At 42.6% G+C, this 19,788-nt stretch overlaps 1 pseudogene; it reads right to left on the bottom strand.

The window, feature by feature from the left end:
* LOC127928546 (PTB domain-containing engulfment adapter protein 1-like) overlaps positions 1 to 19,788 on the bottom strand; it is a 42,971-nt pseudogene that overhangs the window by 13,261 nt on the left and 9,922 nt on the right.

Raw genomic sequence — 19,788 nt, 5'->3', positions numbered from 1 at the left:
GTCAGGTAGTATTAGTGTAACCTCCATATATTAGATCAGGTAGTATTAGTGTATAGTGACAACTCAATATTAGGAAGGTGTTCTTAATGTTTTGTACTCAATGTAAATGAACACATCAGGTAGTATTAGTGTAAGAGAAACACATTCAGTCAGTTGGAAATGTCCTCATTCTGCCTACTGTAGACACATTGGCACTGATTGTACTGTAAGTTGATCTGTAATATTAATGTAAATTAATATAACAGGGACACAAGAGAGTGAGGTTTGTGGTTCTGATATAAAGAAAATGCATTGGGGTTTTTTTCTGGTATAAAGCACAGTCTCATTTTATTCCAACTCTTTCTCACTTTGACAGTGATAATATACACTAACTGCATGGATTGAACAGCCACACCTAATGAATAATTCATGAAAATACTATATATTTTTAATTCACTTTGATTAATCACATTCAGTGCCAATGTGTCTCTACAGTTTACGACCAACAGGAAAGGCTACAAAGATGCAGTGTCTCAAATGCGACCGTATGGCCCTAGACAGTGCACTCTCTTTGACCAGGGCCCATTTGGAGACCCTCTCTGCATCAGATGGTCTCCAAGTAAATATGTCTCTGAGATAGGAGACATCACAAATGACAAAATTAACAATAAAATAAAAAAAAAAAAAGTGTGTACATGAAATGGGACTGTGGGAGTGTAACAATGTGTCTACTAACTAATCCTGGAAATAATGTCATCAGTAGAGGCTGCTTTAAGATCCAGTACACACACACACACACTATTATGGATGTTTAAAAGTAGTAGCAGGAAAGTGAGTGGACATTTGTAGAGTGGGGTTGACAACAGAATAGAATGTGCCTCACAGCATCCTAATGAAATATTCAGACCACCAAACACAGCTACTGCTGCGACTGCTAAGTGAGAAACTCTGGTCAGACGTTGGTGGTGAGGTACAGACGGAGGAGCATCAGAGGCCAGAGGCGGCGTATATGCACGCATATTAGGAAAGGAGGAAAGTCACTAGTCTAGTAAAACATCAGGTCAGAGACACCTGTATCAGCCCACTGACAGATGTAACCAGCTATGTCTACAGTTTTTGCAGCTTAGAGAGTGCAAGCGAGAACGACAGATTGTGTCTAGACTTGACAGTTCACGCAGCTTTTGTATTCTGATAATAGAGTTCTGATTATGTCATTCTAAACAGGTCATGCGTCGGTCTACATTTAAAATGTGTCCACATTGTGTCCATTCCCGCACAATATTCAAAATCAAGTATGCATTCTACAAACGGCGGAATAGGCGAAATATGATAATGCCACAACAGCTGATGGCAGTAGCTAACTACTGTAGCAAGCCAGCAAGCTAATAAGGAACGCTAAAGGGACTGCAAACGAGTTAGCATAACTCTAGCCAGATATTTCTTTAAATATTAGCTAGATGGATACCATTTGAGGCCAGCAAACAGGTTCTCTACATGCTAGGAACATATTTCTGCCAACGTTCTAATGAAACGGTGCCTCTCAGTCCCAAAACAGTTTTCTGGAGACTTGTGGGAGGAGTGCTGATGACGTCGCCCACGCCATGCGTTTCGGTAGCCTGATTGCATCCAGACTGAGGAGAAATCTGCACACAATGCATCCCTGACCACCTCCTGAAGTGGTCAGACAGATCTGAACACAATCAGACGACAAAGCCACTTTTGTGTCTAGATCCGTCTTCGTATTATGATAGCAGAAGTCGTATGTAAGTGTAGACACGACTAGAGCGACAGAAAGAGACACTAATGAAGAGATTGAGAGAATTGAGACATTTGTTCATCGGAATTAAATTGACCTGAGTAGGTAGAAATTGCCTTTACATTATGTTCTGTAAGTAACACATATATTCCATAAAGAACTACAACATGAAATGTCTCTACCCACTGGACACAGACCTCATTTCAATGTCAAACTTTGATTTACATTTGGTTCAGTTGTCAAGTAACATGAAATCAAACCCCAAAAATCAGATTATTTTTAGGTTAAAAAAATCCCTTACATTGATTTATTTTTATCCAGTTTTCCACTTTGATTCAACGTCGTCACATTAAATTTGATTAAAAATTACATGGAAACAACGTCGATTCAACCAGGTCTTGCCGAGTGGGTAAGTACTTGAGGTCAACATGCTTTCAAAAGACTGTGCTGTTTGTGTATAAGAAACATGGTGTTATTTCAAATGCACTCAATGAATACAGTGAGCTGTTACCTTTTCTCCTGTTGAAAGCTCGGTTCATACTGCGATAGCTTCTATGGTGGTACTGAGACCTGGGCTCTGCAGTGGATCAGGAGCCTGGAGGGAGAAAACACCACCAAGTCAAGGACATTGAGGGGCTGTGGGTTAGGGGATGGCTGGGGAAGGAGAGATCAGTGTCCCAAATGGCACCCTATTCAGTGCACTACTGTTGACCAGAGCCCAGTTCCGCTAGCGGAACCCCCCCCATATGCATATATTAGCATCTGGGACAGAGGAGGAGGCAGTTCACTCTGTGCACGCTATCCACGCTCATCCAAAAGTGAAAATGCTGCCCCTATCCCAAAAGGTTATTAAGGCACATGGTCAAAAGCAGGTCAAAACCACATCGGGAATAGGGAGCTATTTGAGACACACTCAGAGAGAGATATCCATCTGTATTGGCTTGTCTTGGCTAACTGGTGCAGTGAGAGAGATCAATGTGAAGCTAAATGACTGGAGACCGGAGCTAGATTGAGGTTTGGTCTGGTGTTGGTAGGTAAAGGAAATATGGGTTGGAGACAGAGACAGGACTATTGTGACCTTCACATGGATGCACCTAGTGGTAAACCCCACACACAATACATTTCTTTCAATACATTTCTTCTTCTACCAAAAATGTGTTCATTTTTCATTCATGTTCAGCCTTTAGAATGTATACCTCTATACGATTATCCCTGATCCAATCATTCAAGCCATGCTAAGCTTTAGCCAGCGCCCGACTTAAACAGTCATGCCTTAAACCCAGTCATCCCACAGAAAAGCAACAATATCCCTTTGTTAACACAATTGCAAAAATAAACATGTTGCCTTGAGTAACACTAGTGAACAGTCTGCTTGTGAATGTAGCATATTCCATATCCTTGACCAGTTCATTTCAGTTCAAACGATTAGGTCAGAGGTTTGTCATTTTCATGATTTCACTTTCCTATGACAAGTGCATGAGATGTAAACTAGTGAGGCTTGGTGGTGACTCAGCTGAACGGTCTCTCACACCATGGACGTTACCAAAGTATAACCAAGGCCACTATCATGTTCAGTAGCACTTGTAGGTGGAAAATCCCTATATCAGCCATAAACTCGTGTAACTGGAATGTCTTCCTATATTCCTCACCAACTACAGCTTCTGAGCCTGATGGAGCGAAAAGGCTGACATGCTGCAATAGATAGAGTTCTCAACGTACTGCCACGTTCCTCACCTCTTTACTAAGATCGTAGGACGGAGACTTCTGACAGCTGTGGATGTAGGTACAAATGTAGGCTCTTTATTTGAGCCAATTTGCTACAGCTGGAAAATGCTGCAGAAACATGAAATGTCAGTTATAATTAATGCACCCTTTTCTAGGGGTTGATACATTTTGTGTAAGGGACAAATCATGTCTGAAATGTCCAAGTGGAAATTACAATCTCCAGAAGCCTTTTTAACCTCAAATACACTGCAAGTTGAAAATATCCTACAATGCAGGAAAGTTGTTCTGCAACATGGTGATCAAATTAACAGCCTACATCTGTATGCAGTGGAGACTTTCATAGTTGATACGGTTCCTCCTCCATCTTCTTAGACAGAGAAATCTTCCCTCCCTGAAACGAAAACTGTCGCCAACCTCTGTGAAATGACCTCGTTCTTTTATTTAAATTATACTTTTAAAAAAATGGCATGGCACAGATAGACAGGTTTAACTACGTCTAATATATGTGTTATATTAGCTTTGTATAAGCAGCTTTGTTTTGGTCTTGTTGGGACATAATCAGGGTCTGAGATGAAGAATTAATTAAGGGCAACACAGTCGGACTCAAAAATGAACTTAAGCTCCACAGGCTAGAATCAATGCATGGTCTAACGACAGACACAAAGGAGCCAAAATATTGATTTTCAAAAAGAATGTTAGGGTCAAGGGTCAGTTGTCATTTCTTTCAATGGGTGACATCATCACAGTTCATGTTCTTGGTGAGACGACACCTCATGTAAAAAAATGAATACACTGGCTGTAGCCAAGACATGCCATATTATAGATATTCTTGTCATGAAAAACATGTACAGAAGTTTCAAAAAATACACTTATTGCAGATTGAGGGTATTGGGAAGAAATTAATGAACCATCATTACACGCATACAAAGAGGCAACCTCAGAAATCATTGTCATCAATTCAATAACATGTCAGTCATACACTGACAATCCAACACCATATAAACCCATAAAAAGATCCATTAAAATGGACTTCCATCATGCACTTCCATTGACAAGTGTCTCAAAGTAGTATTATCCATCCTCTCAAAGCCTTAGAGAGTGAACGACTTTCAATTTACATGCTTTAAATACTTTAATACTTTAAATGTGGCACATGGACTATAACGGAAGTGTAATTAGATTTCCATGGATGCATGGTAACACCAGATAAATCTAAATTGAAAATACTAGACAGAAAGCCATTTTAAAGTTACGAGAAGAAAAAGAAAAGTGACTTCCTTCAGAAACCTTATTAACCTCTTATTAAATGGTCTTACTTCCTTCAGGAACCTTATTAACCTCTTATTGTAACGTCTTCTTCGTTTGTGGAAAGAGAGTCGGACTGAAAATGCAGCGTAGTGGTTACTCATGTCTTTAATGAAGAGATTGCGATACATTAAATAACTTATACATATACAAAAACAACAAACGGAACGAAAACCTATTACAGCCTATCTGGTGAAACTACACAGAGACAGGAACAATCACCCCTTACAAAAAAGCGAAACCAGGCTACCTAAACTCTTCCCAATCAGAGACAACGAAATCCCTGACTGACTGAGAACCGCCTCAGGCAGCCAAGCCCATACAACACCCCTCTCAGCCGCAATCCCAATAATACAAAACCCCCAATACGAAATACAACAACATAAACCCATGTCACACCCTGGCCTGACCAAATAATTAAATGGACAAAATACTAAGACCAACCGTGACAGAACCCCCCTAAATGGTCTTCCGGACGCACCTTCAGGAACCTTATTAAGGGTCCGGGTGGGCTTCTGTCCATGGTGGCGGTTCCGGCTCGGGACGTGGACCCCACTCCATTAATGTCCTAGTTCCTCCCCTTAGTCCTGGGATAATCCACTCTCGCCTTCATGGCCTAATAGTCCTCACCCAGAAATGGGCATCTCGTGACTGAGGGCAGCCCAGTTGAGAGGAACCTCAGGCTATTAGAGACTGGTTGACTGGCGGATCTGGAAGAGACTGGTTGACTGGCAGATCTGGAAGAGACTGGCAGATCTGGAAGAGACTGGTTGACTGGCAGATCTGGAAGAGACTGGTTGACTGGCAGATCTGGAAGAGACTGGTTGACTGGAACCTTAGATCTTATTAAAGAGACTGGTTGACTGGCAGATCTGGAAGAGACTGGTTGACTGGCTTCTGGAAGAGACTGGTTATTAACCTCTTATCTGGAAGAGATGGTCTGGCAGATCTGGAAGAGACTGGTTGACTGGCAGATCTGGAAGAGACTGGTTGACTGGCAGATCTGGAAGAGACTGGTTGACTGGCAGATCTGGAAGAGACTGGTTGACTGGCAGATCTGGAAGAACTGGTTGACTGGCAGATCTGGAAGATCTGGTTGACTGGCAGATCTGGAAGAGACTGGTTGACTGGCAGATCTGGAAGAGACTGGTTGACTGGCAGATCTGGAAGAGACTGGTTGACTGGCAGATCTGGAAGAGACTGGTTGACTGGCAGATCTGGAAGAGACTGGTTAACTCTTATCTGGAAGAGACTGGTCTGACTGGCTTCTGGAAGAGACTGGTTGACCTCTTATCTGGAAGAGACTGTCTTGACTGGCAGATCTGGAAGAGACTGGTTGACCAGATCTGGAAGAGACTGGTTGACTTCCAGATCTGGAAGAGACTGGTTGACCTTATCTGGAAGAGACTGGTTGACTGGCAGATCTGGAAGAGACTGGTTGACTGGCTTATCTGGAAGAGACTGGTTGACTGGCAGATCTGGAAGAGACTGGTTGACTGGCAGATCTGGAAGAGACTGGTTGACTGGCAGATCTGGAAGAGACTGGTTGACTGGCAGATCTGGAAGAGACTGGTTGACTGGCAGATCTGGAAGAGACTGGTTGACCTGGATTAAATGGTCTTCCTGGCTTCTGAGACTGGTTGACCTGGCTTCCTTCTGGAAGAGACTGGTTGACTGGCAGATCTGGAAGAGACTGGTTGACTGGCAGATCTGGAAGAGACTGGTTGACTGGCAGATCTGGAAGAGACTGGTTGACTGGCAGATCTGGAAGAGACTGGTTGACTGGCTTATCTGGTTGACTGGCAGATCTGGAAGAGACTGGTTGACTGGCTTATCTGGAAGAGACTGGTTGACTGGCAGATCTGGAAGAGACTGGTTGACTGGCAGATCTGGAAACTGGTTGACTGGCAGATCTGGAAGAGACTGGTTGACTCTTATCTGGTTGACTGGCAGATCTGGAAGAGACTGGTTGACTGGCAGATCTAAATGGTCTTCCTGCAGACTGGAAGCCTTGCAGACTGACAGCTCTTAAGATGGTTTGACTGCAGATCTGGTTGACTGGCAGGGAAGAGACTGGTTGACTGGCAGCTGTGGCTGCTTATGCAGACTGACAGCTCTTGCAGACTTCCTTGCAGACTGACAGCTTACTGGCCATGGGCTGACATGCAGGCTGAAGCTCTTTGCAGACTGACAGCCTGGCTTCATTGACAGCACCCTGCAAACTGACAGCTCCATGCAGACTGACAGCTCCATGCAGACTGACAGCTCAGGCTGCTCCATGCAGACTGACAGCTCAGGCTGCTCCATGCAGACTGACAGCTCAGGCTGCTCCATGCAGACCTCTCAGGCTGCTCCATGCAGACTGACAGCTCAGGCTGCTCCATGCAGACTGACAGCTCAGGCTGCTCCATGCAGACTGACAGCTCAGGCTGCTCCGAACAGGCAGGAGGCTCCGGCAGCGCTGTAGAGGAGGGAGGCTCTGATAGCGCTGAAAAGTCTCCGACAGCGCAGGAGGGAAGGAACTCTGGCTGTGCTGAACAGGCGGGAGACTCCGAAAGCGCAGGAGGGAAGGAAGGCTCTGGCTGTGCTGAACAGGCGGGCGCACAGAAGGCCTGGTGCGTGGTGCTGGAACTGGTGCTACAGGATCGAGGACACGCACAGGAAGCCTGGTACGGGGAGCTGCTACCGGAGGACTGGACCGTGAAGGTGTACTGGAGAGCCTGAGAGCAGGACTGGCACAGGACGTGCAAGGCTAGGTAGGTACACAGGAGGCCTGGTGCGTGAGGCTGGCACATTTTCACCAGCCGACTAACACGCACCTCAGGACGAGTATGGAGCGCTGACCCAGGTGCCATTAAATCCCGGTCTTCTCCGTCGGACGAATCTTGTACCTAAAGCACCAAGCTAGCAACTCCCTCATTACTCTCCTCCACCTTCCCCATTAACTCCTTCACAGTCTCTGCTTCGCTCATCTCTAACACCGGCTCTGGTTCAGGTCTCCTCCTTGGCTCCTCACGATAAACAAGGAGAGTTGGCTCTGGATAGACCGGACCGTGCAGGCGCACTGGAGCTCTTGAGCACCGAGCCTGCCCAACCTTACCTGGCTCGATGCCCACTCTAGCCCGGCCAACGAAGGGCTGGTATGTGCCGCACCTCTATGCACCCGCACTGGAAACACTGTGCGCTCCATAGCATAACACGGTGCCTGCCCGGTCTCTAGCCCCCGATATGCACAGGGAGTTTGCGCAGGTCTCCTACCTGGCATAGCCATACTCTCTTTAAGCCCCCAATAATTTTTTTGGACTGCTTTTCGGGCTTCCTTGCCAACCGTGTTCCCTCGTATCGTCGGCTCCTATCTCCGGCTGCCTCTGCTCTCTCTGCGTCGGCCGCCCACCTGTCTATTTCTTCCCACGTCTTCACTCCATGCCATTGCTGTCCATAACGTCCTCCTTTTTCTGCTCCTGCTGTCGCTGCCTGTAACCACGCCACTCGGCCCGTGTGTGGTGGGTGATTCTGTAACGTGTCGTTCTTCGTTTGTGGAAAGAGAGTCGGACTGAAATGCAGCGTAGTGGTTACTCATGTCTTTAATGAAGAGATTGCGATACATTAAATAACTTATACATATACAAAAACAACAAACGGAACGAAACCTATTACAGCCTATCTGGTGAAACTACACAGAGACAGGAACAATCACCTCCGAAATACAAAGCGAAACCAGGCTACCTAAATACAGTTCCCAATCAGAGACAACGAGAATCACCTGACTGACTGAGAACTTCGCCTCAGGCAGCCAAGCCCATACAACACCCCTACTCAGCTGCAATCCCAATAATACAAAAACCCCAATACGAAATACAACAACATAAACCCATGTCACACCCTGGCCTGACCAAATAATTAAAGAAAACACAAAATACTAAGGCCAAGGCGTGCCACTTATTAAATAGTCTTCCTTCCTTCAGGAACCTTATTAACCTCTTATTAAATAGTCTTCCTTCCTTCAGGAACCTTATTAACCTCTTATTAAATGGTCTTCCTTCCTTCAGGAACCTTATTAACCTAACCTCTTATTAAATGGTCTTCCTTCAGGAACCTTATTAACCTCTTATTAAATGGTCTTCCTTCCTTCAGGAACCTTATTAACCTCTTATTAAATAGTCTTCCTTCCTTCAGGAACCTTATTAACCTCTTATTAAATGGTCTTCCTTCCTTCAGGAACCTTATTAACCTCTTATTAAATAGTCTTCCTTCCTTCAGGAACCTTATTAACCTCTTATTAAATAGTCTTCCTTCCTTCAGGAACCTTATTAACCTCTTATTAAATGGTCTTTCTTCCTTCAGGAACCTTATTAACCTATTAAATAGTCTTCCTTCCTTCAGGAACCTTATTAAATGGTCTTCCTTCCTTCAGGAACCTTATTAAATGGTCTTCCTTCCTTCAGGAACCTTATTAACTTCTTCTTATTAAATGGTCTTCCTTCCTTCAGGAACCTTATTAACCTCTTATTAAATGGTCTTCCTTCCTTCAGGAACCTTATTAACCTTCCTTCATTAAATAGTCTTCCTTCCTTCAGGAACCTTATTAAATGGTCTTCCTTCCTTCAGGAACCTTATTAAATGGTCTTCCTTCCTTCAGGAACCTTATTAAATTCTTCCTTCCTTCAGGAACCTTATTAAATAGTCTTCCTTCCTTCAGGAACCTTATTAAATGGTCTTCCTTCTTATTAAAATGGTCTTCCTTCCTTCAGGAACCTTATTAAATGGTCTTCTTCTTCCTTCAGGAACCTTAAAATGGTCTTCCTTCCTTCAGGAACCTTATTAACCTTCTTATTAAATGGTCTTCCTTCCTTCAGGAACCTTATTAAATGGTCTTCTCTTATTAAATAGTCTTCCTTCCTTCAGGAACCTTATTAACCTCTTATTAAATAGTCTTCCTTCCTTCAGGAACCTTATTAAGCTCTTATTAAATGGTCTTCCTTCAGGAACCTTATTAACCTCTTATTAAATAGTCTTCCTTCCTTCAGGAACCTTATTAACTTCTTATTAAAAAGTCTTCCTTCCTTCAGGAACCTTATTAACCTCTTATTAAATCGTCTTCCATTATAGGGATCCATGGATCAAATCTCCACGCTGAACAGGTCATTTACATTTGGGGGAACGTGTTTTGGTGGGAGCTGAGTTTAGTCAGTCCTCACTCAGAATAAAAAACAGGGCTAGGGTGATTGAGGCCGTCACTGCTTATGGCTGTCACATAGCAACCATTACAGTTAAAAAGAATTTGCCGTACACGGCACCGATGACTGCAAGAAATGTCAAAAGACAATCCTACAAACCCAGGAAGTGTAAAACGTGCTATGACATGCATAGTTAGAAAACCCATTGACGGAATCAATTGACATAATTGAAGAGAATTCAAAGACATCGGTTGGTTCTCAAATACTTTTCACCCAATTGTTAGTCATCACGAAAATGTTCTCGCATATGCAAGTATCCTAAATTCCACTGGGGTCAAATGTATATTTAGTCTCCCATTGACATCAATGCCTGACTAAGTGAAAATTCAGCTTAGACGGAAGTTAGGATATAGCCTCTACTGTCTACTCAAATGATGCTCCAGACACTTCCTGGAAACGAATGTGGGACCTACGAAGACAACAACAGTGTGTGTCCATCAGGGACCCATTCCAACTAATGAAGGCTATTAGATTCATAGCTACTCCCAGAGAGGTACTCAGAACCCCCTTAAAAGGGGCAATCTGCAGTTGGAACAATTGTTACAACACCACTGTTTTGGTAAAAAGGCTGAGGGATAGGGCTTGAAACTGCAGACTGCCCCTTTTAACTAACCTATTTTACTGTGCTCATTTATTAGCCAGATTAGAATAGCATTCATACTAATTACTTGGATTGCGTCTCAAACGGCATCCTATTCCTTATATAGTGCACTACTATTGACCAGAGCCCTATGGGACACAACCTTACTTTAGTCATGCGGAAATTCCAAATCTGATTGGCAGTTTCAAGTGCCGGGTGCGAGGCGGCGAGGAGGGTGTTTCAAATACTATGGCCCGTTTTCTTTTCTCTTCTCCTTTCTGATAGGTTATGTGGCAATGGTTGTCATGGGTTGGAGGGGAAGTGTAGTTCTGTTGTTTTGGGGTGGCGTGTGCCTTTATGCTATGTGAAGTTGAGCAATGTGAAGTTGATTTGAGGCCATGACTGATGTCTGCCGCTCTCAAAGTTCTTGAGCTAGTCGTTTTGTTGCTTTGTAGAGAAGTGTGTGTGTGTGTGTGTGTGTGTGTGTGTGTGTGTGTGTGTGAGAGAGACGACAAGACAAAGCACTCTAGTATAATGAGGCAGGTCTATAAATCTCATTGAGTGATTCCCGGTGAACCGTTTAAGGCTTAAACCCTTTTTAATAATTTCACTCTAATCTTCATGGCTGTTTTTGCATGATAAGGACTTTTACCCACGGAATACCAGACCGAGACATTCATAATGTAACCATATTTTACTGTCAAGCATTGATTTCCTAGGGGAAGTGGTTCTCTCAGAGGCTGAGAAAATACAAGCCCTCGAGGGCAAGGACAGACTAAACTAAGTTTAAAACTATGGTCCTGCTTTTTACTTCCAGTGGATAAGAAAGAGAGAGAAAGAAAAGAGAACTTTACAAGTTCAGTACTCTCTGAGAAACATTTGTCAAAGCCAAAGATGGCACTGTTAAGACGTATTTTTTTCTAACCAAGGAGAACATATCCCAGCTATACCATTACTATAAGACATACTCAGCTCCTTGGCCTTGGTATTGGTATTAATGTCGCACATACTGTACCGGATTGCAAATAAATAAAGACCTGTATGTCGGATCTTAAATTTGAGACTGTTTTCTAAAGCAGGGGGAAAAAATCATTCAACAAGAGGAAATGTGAATTATTATGTGGATTATAATTCATGTACATTTTTGTAGGGGTTGATACATTTAAAGTCTAAAATTTTAAAATGGAAATTACAAACAGAAGCCTTTTTAAACATCAAATACACTGATAGTTTTAAATGTCATGCATTGGAACAAAGTTCTCCTTGAAAAGGGTGATCAAAATACGATCCCACACCTGTAGCACATACTGAGTGTGACCAATCAGGGAACATGACAGGACTAAAGAATGCTCACTAACTGACACACTCAAAAGAACTCCATTTGGAACAATGTTGTGCTACCTGTCCTTTACACATGCAATACGTTTCCATGTAGCAGAACAGGAGAGGTCCTGTACCTTTATGAAATGTTCAGGGAACAACATGTTGTGAAGAGAGGAAGATCAATGTACCTTCTTGGTTTAGATTTGTGTGTCTGGAACCCACTAGTGTCTGTCACTCATCTATCCTCCCCTCTGACTCATCAGTTCCCTCTCTCCTGTTGAGAGAAAAACAGAGGAAGTATTGATTATCATCCCCATCATGATTACGAAGGATCTTCTCATGGTAACCATACATTATTATAATATGACATCTCTTTATAGCATAAAATATTGGAAGATTATGACTACAAATTGGAAGAACATTTTTATATTGGACAAGCTAGGCTCTAATAATTTGCATCTATATTGCTCCACAGATTCAAAACATGAAGCATAATAGGTTATGCAATATTGGTATATACAGTAGTTTATCATAGTATACTATGGGGTAGAGAGTATAAAGCCCCCTGACATTGTTTCTATAACCAATACTGATGGAGTAATGGTATTTTCTCCATTTCTCTCCCAGGGAAAATAACACACATAAAATCCCAGCTGAGATTTGGCTCCTGGAACATTTTCCTTCCATTAGAATATAATGTGCATCACCACAGCAACCTGACAGCCCACACTACAACAGTAAATGGCTTAACTCTTTCCCCTTAAAGATATTCAACCAATGAACATACAGAACCAAATAGGACAGAACTTGAAGATGGGAGGGAGAAAGATTTTCTTTAAAGGACAGGAAGAGAGAAGAAAGAAAAAGGGAGAAAGAGAAAGAGGACGAGGTTGAGGGAAAGCGGCTATAGGGAACACATGGCCCCCCCTACAGGATCTATAACATGGCGCGTTGCCCATTTCAAAGACAAAACTCTCAGAAACATTTAACTGTGCTTATCCATACAGTATAAATGACACGTTCACAATGTCCCTTAGGACACGTCTCAGTAATGTGAAAACAGGGCTGGTGTTCAGATCAGCATCTTCTGACAGGAGACTTGACAGTTATTTGCATGACAAGCTTAAAAGACAAAAACAGGCTACGGCTCACTATCCCCTTCTCCTGACATACCCTTCATTTAGCTTGTGTGTGATGGAAGATACATTAGACATTTCTCATAGCTGTATACATTCTAACACTCTTAATGGAGCGTATGGTTTTTAAGGCAGTGAGAAATTATTTGTGTGTCCATTCGATCAATCAGGCAGCAATGCAAGTTAACAGGGTTGCACTGTGGAGAGAGAAATGATTCTGCTGCATCTTCATTTGTTGGAGCACATTCTACATGGGGAGGAATCTGTATGTTGCCTGGAGCACATTCTACATGGGAGGGAATCTGATCCAGAAACCTGTTGTCTGGAGCACATTCTACATGGGAGGGAATCTGATCCAGAAACCTGTTGTCCTGGAGCACATTCTACATGGGAGGGAATGTTGTCCTGATTCTACAGAAATCTGATCCAGAAACCTGTTGTCCTGGAGCACATTCTACATGGGAGGGAATCTGAATCTGATCCTGAGAAACCTGTTGTCCTGGAGCACATTCTACATGGGAGGGAATCTGATCCAGAAACCTGTTGTCCTGGAGCACATTCTACATGGGAGGGAATCTGATCCAGAAACCTGTTGTCCTGGAGCACATTCTACATGAAGGGAATCTGATCCAGAAACCTGTTGTCCTGGAGCACATTCTACATGGAGGGAATCTGATCCAGAAACCTGTTGTCCTGGAGCACATTCTACATGGGAGGGAATCTGATCCAGAAACCTGTTGTCCTGGAGCACATTCTACATGGGAGGGAATCTGATCAGAAACCTGTTGTCCTGGCACATTCACATTCTATCCAGAAACCTGTTGTCCTGAGGGAATCTGATCCAGAAACCTGTTGTCCTGGAGCACATTCTACATGGGAGAGGAATCTGATCCAGAAACCTGTTGTCCTGGAGCACATTCTACATGGGAGGGAATCTGATCCAGAAACCTGTTGTCCTGGAGCACATTCTACATGGGAGGGAATCTGATCCAGAAACCTGTTGTCCTGGTTAAGCAATATGTCTCTGTTGATGTTGTTGAAAAGTATGAATCACTCAGTCGAATAAATATGATATAATAGAACAGCAGTCTGTCTAAGTGTGTCTGTGTAAGTGTGTCTGTGTAAGTGTGTGTACGGGTTGGATGTGTAGTAAGAGTGCAAATAGTCTACGGTGCAGGTCTGTGCAGGCAGACAGCTAGGATTATCTGTTCAACAGTCTGATGGCCTGGTGGTAAAAGCTAGAGGTCGACCGATTAATCGGAATGGCCGATTAATTAGGGTCGATTTCAAGTTTTCATAACAATCGGAAATCAGTATTTTTGGGCGCCGATTTGCAAATGTATTTATTTTTTACACCTTTATTTAATCTTTATTTAACTAGGTAAGTCAGTTAAGAACACATTCTTATATTCAATGACGGCCTAGAAACGGTGGGTTAACTGCCTCGTTCAGGGGCAGAATGACAGATTTTCACCTTGTCAGCTCGGGGGATCCAATCTTGCAACCTTACAGTTAACTAGTCCTACGCAATAACGACCTGCCTCTCTCTCGTTGCACTCCACAAGGAGACTGTCTGTTACGCAAATGCAGTAAGCCAAGGTAAGTTGCTAGCTTGCATTAAACTTATCTTATAAAAAATCATAATAACTACACATGGTTGATGATATTACTAGATATTATCTAGCGTGTCCTGCGTTGCATATAATCTGACTGAGCATACAAGTATCTAAGTATCCGACTGAGCGGTGGTAGGCAGAAGCAGGCGCGTAAACATTAATTCAAACAGCACTCTCGTGAGTTTTGCCAGCAGCTCTTCGTTGTGCGTCAAACATTGCGCTGTTTATGACTTCAAGCCTATCAACTCCCGAGATGAGGCTGGTGTAACCGAAGTGAAATGGCTGGCTAGTTAGCACGCGCTACTCGCTCCGAGCCTTGGGGTGGTTGTTTCCCTTGCTCTGCATGGGTAACGCTGCTTCGATGTGGTGGCTGTTGTCATTGTGTTGCTGGTTCGAGCCCAGGAGGAGCGAGGAGAGGGACCGAAGCTATACTGTTACACTGGCAATACTAAAGTGACTATAAGAACATCCAAATGGTATAGAGGGAAATAGTCCTATAATTCCTATAATAACTACAACCTAAAACTTATTACCTCAGAATATTGAAGACTCATGTTAAAAGGAACCACTAGCTTTCATATGTTCTCATGTTCTGAGCAAGGACCTGAAACGTTAGCTTTCTTACATAGCACATATTGCACTCTTACTTTCTTCTCCAACACTTTGTTTTTGCATTATTTAAACCAAATTGAACATGTTTCATTATTTACTTGAGGCTAAATTGATTTTATTTATGTATTATATTAAGTTAAAATAAGTGTTCATTCAGTATTGTTGTAATTATTACAAATACATAAAAAAATATATTTAAAAAAAAAATGATATCCTGTGATTAATCGGTATCAGCTTTTTTGGTCCTCCAATAAATCGGTATCAGTATCGGCGTTGAAAAATCATAATCGGTCAACCTCTAGTAGAAGCTGTCGTATCAGAACCTGTTGGATCATCCACTCTCCCTCACACTCCAACATGGACCAGAAAACTCCAGGCCCTGTGAATACCTGTATTGGTTTACCTGTGCTGCATCTTTGAAAACAACAGAGGACATTGGAGATCTAATTTTTCCAATTGAGACAACCCCTATCCCCGTTAAGACTGATCTGCAGTCCTCTGTTTGAAGTAGATAAGTCTGTGCCATCCCCCAAAGCCCTCCCTGTGGCCAGTACCATGTAACCTACCCAGCCAGGCCCGCTCCTTGTACCCAGTCAACCCCCTTAGGGGACCCCTGGAAAAACACCCAGCCAGGCCCTCTCCCTATAGCCAGTCAACCCCCTCAGGGGACCCCTGGAAACACAGCCAGACCCTCTCTTTGCACCTAACACACAAGTCTCTAATTTAAAATGACAAAACTGTCTATTTCTTGACAGGTGAATGGTTCTGGACAGAAAATTCCCTTTTAATAAATGTAATTGGATGGTGCAAGTCGGAGAAAAACTTTAGGTACACTTCTGTATGACAAATAGTGTTTTGCCTGAGCCATTCTAGACATAACTGATTGATTACACATGTCACCTGATGACAGTCAAGATAAGTTGAAGCAGAGACTTTAAGGGAACAAATACCGCTTCAAAATACCTAACATTGAACCTGCAGGCAGATTATTTACAGAATGACAGGAAAAGAGAATAGTTGTTTATTTTACAGAGTGCGTGAGTAATATGGGTTTACCCCCTGGCCCAGCTCAACCCTAAACCTAGCTTCATGTCCACACCCTAGCTCAACCCTAAACCTAGCTTCATGTCCACACCCTAGCTCAACCCTAAACCTAGCTTCATGTCCACGTCCCAGCTCAACCCTAAACCTAGCTTCATGTCCACGCCCCAGCTCAACCCTAAACCTAGCTTCATGTCCAGCTCAACCCCAAACCTAGCTCATGTCCACCCCCAGCTCAAAAACCTAGCTTCATGTCCACACCCCCCTAGCTCAACCCTAAACCTAGCTTCATGTCCACGCCCCAGCTCAACCCTAAACCTAGCTTCATGTCCACGCCCCAGCTCAACCCTAAACCTAGCTTCATGTCCACGCCCCAGCTCAACCCTAAACCTAGCTTCATGTCCACGCCCCAGCTCAACCCTAAACCTAGCTTCATGTCCACACCCCAGCTCAACCCTAAACCTAGCTTCATGTCCACACCCCAGCTCAACCCTAAACCTAGCTTCATGTCCACGCCCCAGCTCAACCCTAAACCTAGCAATAACCCTAACTTTCCTCAATTATCCCTTTCTCTTACAATGATGATTCATAAGCCACCTTAAACATTGACCAATGACAAGTAAGCTATTCAAAACAGGATTTATGATCATGTCTAGAGCATTGGAAAGAGTGTCTGGTTTTGTAGAGATTGACCTATATTTCCACTGTTAAGCACTGTTAATAACAATAATATAAAACCCTCTCTAAGCAGTCGGGGTGGGAGCGACACACCAAACAATGAAAATAATGTTTCTCGCCTTTGTTACCAAATGTAGGTCAATTATCTTGAGGAATGGTGTTTGGCCAGTTATACTGAAATATAAAGTACTTGTATTGTTGTATTGTTGTATGTAGACCATTTAGGGGATTCTATTACATGTCTATTATGCAAACTAATATTTCCTCATTAAATATTCAATCCAGATATAAGCATTGAGGAGACCAATCAATATGCCAGACGTATCATACCGGTCTTGACTAGATGAGCAATAAAGAGGATTCTACAGTAAGGTAGCACTGTGAGGGAAACTAGGGCTATATATAGCTCTGGATTTATCCACACAATAGATTTATATTTTCCTTATAAAAGCTAACTGTAAGATAAACTGTCGCTTCACCAGGTCATTCATCTCTGTGCCTACATAACACAGCGTTGGTCGCTTCCTTTGTCTTCTCCAGCCACAACGCATCTCCATAACACATTTACTACAGAGATGACAGCTTTATTATGCTATCATATCTCGGTAATGCAGTTCCTTCCCGCTCCAGCCGAATATCCATCACGCATAAACTCACCACTCTGGTCAGAGAGAGGACAGGAAAATACAAACAATTCAAAAGTAGGAGCGAGAGAGAACCCCTTATTGGCCTGTATGTATGCCACAAGGACTCATGTTTCAGTTATACTGTAGTGTATAACTGCAGCAGGAACGACAGAAACCCATTGAGGGGGAAGGAGGACTAACATTGAGCTCCTAATGGATGCCAAGGCTCCAACCGTAGCCCTATTCCAGCCCCTGCTATCTAGCTCCTGCAAACACCAAGCTCAACTAAGCCCGTTACCACGACAATCACACAGCAGATTCCATACACAAGGCTTCCACTGGCCTGAACAGTCACACATTCCAAATCCAACAATGCCTTAGAACCCAGCGGATTCGGCGCTGGAATACATCGAGACGGACAACAGCCAACGAGATGAAAGGAGAAGGGCTCTGTTTGAGCAGTGTTCTGTGTTCTCTGTTGGACATACTGTACCTCATGTCATCTACATGCACTGACAACACACCATATTTCCATCAACCCATCTCAGTATAGATTCGATGGTAAAGTTAGTAGTGGGACAGTGGATGTCATGTTCATTTAGTGAAAAACAGCAGCAAATAGCCTACAAGAAGTGATGACTAACTATGTGTTCATTAGCCTACACGTTTTTCAGCTAATCGGATGTGATTTTGTTTCACGCAATCTCTCTGTACATGAGGTTAATTCTCTGGCTGGGCAAATAAGTTGGTGGTATAGCTCATCTATCACTGATGGAAACTGGAAACACTTGTGGTCCTTCTGTAGCTCAGTTGGTAGAGCATGGCGCTTGTAACGCCAGGGTAGTGGGTTCGATTCCCGGGACCACCCATACGTAGAATGTATGCACACATGACTGTAAGTCGCTTTGGATAAAAGCGTCTGCTAAATGGCATTTATTATTATTATTATTATTATTATTATTATTATTATCTCCTCACTAGCTTTAAGCACCAACTGTCAGAGCATCTTACAGATTACTGCACCTGTACATAGCCCACCTATAATTTAGCCCAAACAACTACCTCTTTCCCAACTGTATTTAATTTATTTATTTATTTAGCTCCTTTGCACCCCATTATTTTTATTTCTACTTTGCACATTATTCCATTGCAAAACTACCATTCCAGTGTTTTACTTGCTATATTGTATTTACTTTGCCACCATGGCCTTTTTTGCCTTTACCTCCCTTCTCACCTAATTTGCTCACATTGTATATAGACTTGTTTCTACTGTATTATTGACTGTATGTTTGTTTTACTCCATGTGTAACTCTGTGTTGTTGTATCTATCGAACTGCTTTGCTTTATCTTGGCCAGGTCGCAATTTTAAATGAGAACTTGTTCTCAACTTGCCTACCTGGTTAAATAAATAAAATAAAAAACTGATCAGAAACATTTAGCATGCAATAATGTAGCCTAAATCAAGCGTAGGCCTATTATTTTGCTCGATAGCGTAAAGGCAACTCCAAAAGCCTGCAGAGGTTGTGAAATATGAACATGAGATTCACATACTTTTGAAAATATAGATTGCTATTATTTACTAATGGGATGAAAAAAGAATGGGCTTGCCTCGGGCTCTGTTTCCAAATATCCCTTTTTTACATGACAACGGTTACATACCTTGCTGTGAGGGAAGTTGTGGGGAAAAGATTAGTAGTATTTTATTCTGTTATATTTCATTATATTCTTACTACAAAATATGTGTGTGTTCACTGTGATCCAGTCGGTGTGTCTTGTCTATTTATTGAACAAAATAATAACTATTGATTTCATTCTATTTGGACGTAACAAACTCAATGTGCAATTCTATTGTTATGAAAATACATGTTATTAGTCTTGTGTTTCTAATTCATGTTGTTTACAGTATTCAATGGATTTATTCAAATAGATGCCCACCCACAGCTGCACACCACAAATACCACCACAGAGGTATAAAAGGTATATGCAGGCAAGAATGTGGTAAAAATGGGCCTGTTTGTAAGAGATTCATATAAACCTTGCCCATTTTTTTTTTACAGACAAAATACCATAAATCCTATGTGAAAGCAGTATATGAGACTATTGTGAAACATTACCAAGCCACTGATATCCATTAACTGGATCAAAGCACACAGACAGGCCATGATAAGATGGAT

Source organism: Oncorhynchus keta, unplaced genomic scaffold (genome assembly GCF_023373465.1).
Source record: "Oncorhynchus keta strain PuntledgeMale-10-30-2019 unplaced genomic scaffold, Oket_V2 Un_scaffold_29839_pilon_pilon, whole genome shotgun sequence".
In the NCBI taxonomy this organism is placed as follows: Eukaryota; Metazoa; Chordata; class Actinopteri; order Salmoniformes; family Salmonidae; genus Oncorhynchus; species Oncorhynchus keta.
The sequence above is the reverse complement of the archived record's forward strand: the minus strand, read 5'-3'. Positions and strand labels throughout refer to the sequence as shown.